The 3873-nt window shown below is 44.5% G+C and overlaps 1 pseudogene; it reads left to right on the top strand.

Annotated features, from left to right (window-relative positions):
• Positions 1-227: 227 nt before the first annotated feature.
• On the top strand, positions 228-878 carry LOC122647782 (annotated as a pseudogene).
• Positions 879-3873: the final 2995 nt, after the last annotated feature.

The following is a 3873-nucleotide window of genomic DNA, read 5'->3' as shown; positions in this document are numbered from 1 at the left end:
TAACCTACAAATCAAGCCAACAGAACAAACAAAAATGAAAAAAAATGGGAACCGAGGCCACAAACAAATATGAATTGACATCCACAGCATGAGCTTGGCCAATACACGTGGCCTAACCACAATCAGATCCACATGGGACAGCAAGTCTATGGAAAAGACATCACTTTATTGGCCGTGAAGTTGAGCAAAAAAGAGATGGAGATGGCATTTTTTTGGTCTTTGTCTCTTCGTTCTTTGCTGCAAAATTTTCTTTCTTGCTGCCAGCTGTACTCAACAATGGCGCAGGACAATGCTGCAATCGTTGATGGCCAGACCGTTGGAGTCGAGAATGGTAGCTCCAAGGTCGTTACCTTCTCTGCTCTGAAACCTCATCTAACGATCCCTGAATCGAAAACGAGTCTGCGCAGATGTACAGAAATGCTTTTGGAGCAGAGGAACTGAAGAGAGTTATGTATCCGAAGAGGAAGACTGAACAAGAGCTCCCTCTCCTCCTTGCCGTGGAACTCAAGCTTGGTTCCTCCGTCTTCTTAGTCTCCTACCAGGCTGAAGACTCTGATGTTGTTGGCTCCGCCGTGTTCTGCCTTGAAACCGATGATGTTGTCGGCTCTGTCAACAAAGGTGTGGCTGCCGGTGCTACGATAACGGTGATATGTCTGAGGGCGAGGGCGGTTACTGCGGAATCTCGGGGTTTTGGAATCGCCCAGAAGCCCACCAACACCGCCTGGTCCCAACTCATCGATCTCCTGATGCAAGCCCGTAGAGATAGAGGTACCCTACGAAGAAACAGAGCCCCCTGCAGCAACAAGCGCCGAGGCCGGAATGGACGGAATGTACTCTGTACTCGTGGTTGCGATGATCGATGTCTCCGCTTGTTGTAATAGCTACCGTACCGTTTCGGCGTCGGATTTGTGATCTCCATTTTCTCCTCAAGTGGGAAATCCTAACCACCACCGTCAACTATTTTGTTACTTAGTGTCGGCTCCGGTGGCAGCCGAGGAATCCAGTCCTCCACAGACGCCAAGAAACCCGAAGAGGAGACAGGATCATCGGCGTTGAACAGAGTAACAGCGGCTGTGAGTACCAGCGGATGTAGCGGCTCTAGTGGTGGCCAAGGCAGAATGATCGAGAAAACCAAGAAGTCTTCACGATTCGCATCCACGCGTGCTCCAAGAGACGGAGAAGGAATGAACAGAGAGTATAGTAAGCCAGCGATCTTCTGTTGCAACGATGCCTGCAACAAGACTGCCATCGATCCCCCTTTTCTGAATCTTGCAATTCTCGCTGATGCAACTGGAACTTGGTTCGTGAAGACTGGAACAACCTCCGAATCAACGATCTCTAAAGCAACGATCTCCAAATCAATTGGTCTCTGATCGACGAAGGCAGGACTGAGCTCTGATGCAACCGGATTCTGGCCCATGACGGCAGGAATCGAAGCCCCATCAAACTCAATCGACATAGCGTCAGAATCGTCTTCTTGCTCCACAGGTTTAGGGTCTGCAATGTCTTTGGAATTTTCTTCATCGATTGACTCACGTATCAAACGCTGAAGTTCCTTTGTTTGCTCATTGATCGCCCTAGAACTCAAACGCAAATCTGCTATGTTGCTTTGCATTTTGAGGCAGGTCCTCTTGCAATCGAGCAACAAGGCACGAATATACTTTAATTTCTGACCAAGGGTGAACGATGGGCTGAGACGGAATCCGTCGGCCATGATTGGTTGCCGATTTCTCTCAACGAAAGTATCAATGTTATGATTCTAGAATCTGAGAAAGGGATTCCAGAACCCTAACTGAGAAAATCTCACCTATTCGAGTCAGTGAGGGACTCCTAAGAAAGGGGAACAAAAAGAAAAGACTAAACTATTTTCTTCATTCTTTTCATACCTCATGAATACAAGGAAATCCCTTTTATAGGGATAATACAATCAAGTAATAACAACCTAACTAATCGACTAATCTAATCATATACCCTAACTCCACATTCATAATATAGAAACTGGTAAGTATAGATAGAATCTACTAAAGCTTAATGGCAAAAGTATATATGCCAAGTTTCAGACCTAACCAACAAGTATCCAACAGAATATTATAAAATGAAGGTTGATGTTAGAATTCCAATTTGTCAAGAGAAATAAATCAAGGTAACAAAGAATCATGAATCCCAATTTAAACAATCTGATTCAATGTAAATCAGGTTTTTGAGTGCCAAATAAAACAGGCTTGGTTTTGTGTTTAGCAATAACAATTAAACAACAATCTGAAACTAGAACAACAAAATTAATACAAAAAAACTAAGATCTAGAAGTAGTATAGTAGGGCTAGCAGTAGGGCCTCTAATTGAATTGAAAAATTAGAATTTCAAAACAGAATATGAAGTAGAACCTTAAGCGGTTAATAGAATTGAAAACTGAAGAAGAAAGGAGCAAGACAATATTATTGAATGACTATCAAATAGAATTAAGAAAATAGATGGAACTAAGCATGCACATGAGAGATCTAGACCTGTATAACCAAAGAAGAAAAAGAAAAGAGAAGAGAAGCCAACTAATTGAGGAATCCCACAGCCAATTACTCCTCTCCAATAACCCCAACACACAACCCCTTCCCCTCAACCATTATCATTTTATCAATCACCACCACCACACATACACACACACACACACACACACTGAAGTAGGAGAACTAGTAAAGAAAGGTATCAAAAAGGAGAAGAGAGAGATTAAAAGAGAATGAATTTTAGTAAGGGAAGGATTTTTGAAATAAGTTAACCTTAACCAGTTAACAGAATCAGTTGAATCACCTTCCAACTTTCTCTTCTCTATTCCCTGCAAAAATGAAATCCATTAAGTTCAAGTGATAAAGTTACAAAAAAAAAAAAAAGAATAATAAGATGACAATCATATGACATTTTGGGGATTATAGGTGATAAACCCAAAATCACCCTGACCAATCAGGGGCTGCCACGTGTCCCAACCCCAAAAGGAGGACCAGCTCAGGAATAGAACCCAAAATGGAGAACCAAGCAGAGATTCGACCCAGACTTGGCTCGGGCACCAACCTCGGGCACAGACAGCCAACTTGACCGTGGACCTCGGGTGCAGACTGGAGACCCCGGGCACGGACCCCCTCGAGCACATCATCCCCGGGCACAGTCTCCCTCGAACACGGCAGCAACCACCGCCATCAACAAGACACAGACCGCATCACAAAGGACTCTAGGCCACCACCTATCAGTCACGTAGTTTGAAGGGACTCATATGCTAAGAACCTCATCTACCACGAAGGTAGGACTATCCACCATGGATACCAAGTCTATCATGACACTACGTCTTACAGGAAGACAACTACCAAGTCTATCAAGGACACCACGTCCCACGGGAAGACAGCCTATCAAGGATAAGCCCCACTATTCAGGGACTCTATCAACTACGAAGGCCACTACACATCAACTGGGACTCTCCACACCACCCTACTCCACTATAAAAGGGAAGGTACTCTACCCCATCACCCATCTTGAATTCTATTCACTCATCTGTTTGCTCAAAGAGATCTAACTTAGGCATCGAAGAGTCCTAGGCCGGAACCACACCGGTTCTCCGTTGTCACCCAGGTTCTTTTATAGGTTACGACACTCGAAAGGACCCTTGAACGATTCTTGACGCAACAGATTGGCATCGTTTATGGGAACGATGCTAGCCATAGTATCTACTAGCTTGTTTCCATAATTGTTCGATCATGGCACCGCGAGGCAAGAAGACCGCTCCCTCCACCAACAATGCCCCGAGGGAGAGGAATGGATCACCTCCTCTAGAGAGCTCACGTCACAAGGTCAATGAACACATATCTCATGAGGAGGAGATCCCAAAGAATT

Source organism: Telopea speciosissima, unplaced genomic scaffold, assembly GCF_018873765.1.
Source record: "Telopea speciosissima isolate NSW1024214 ecotype Mountain lineage unplaced genomic scaffold, Tspe_v1 Tspe_v1.0158, whole genome shotgun sequence".
Taxonomy (NCBI): domain Eukaryota; kingdom Viridiplantae; phylum Streptophyta; class Magnoliopsida; order Proteales; family Proteaceae; genus Telopea; species Telopea speciosissima.
Note: the sequence above shows the minus strand (reverse complement) of the source record. Positions and strands in the feature narration are given on the sequence as shown.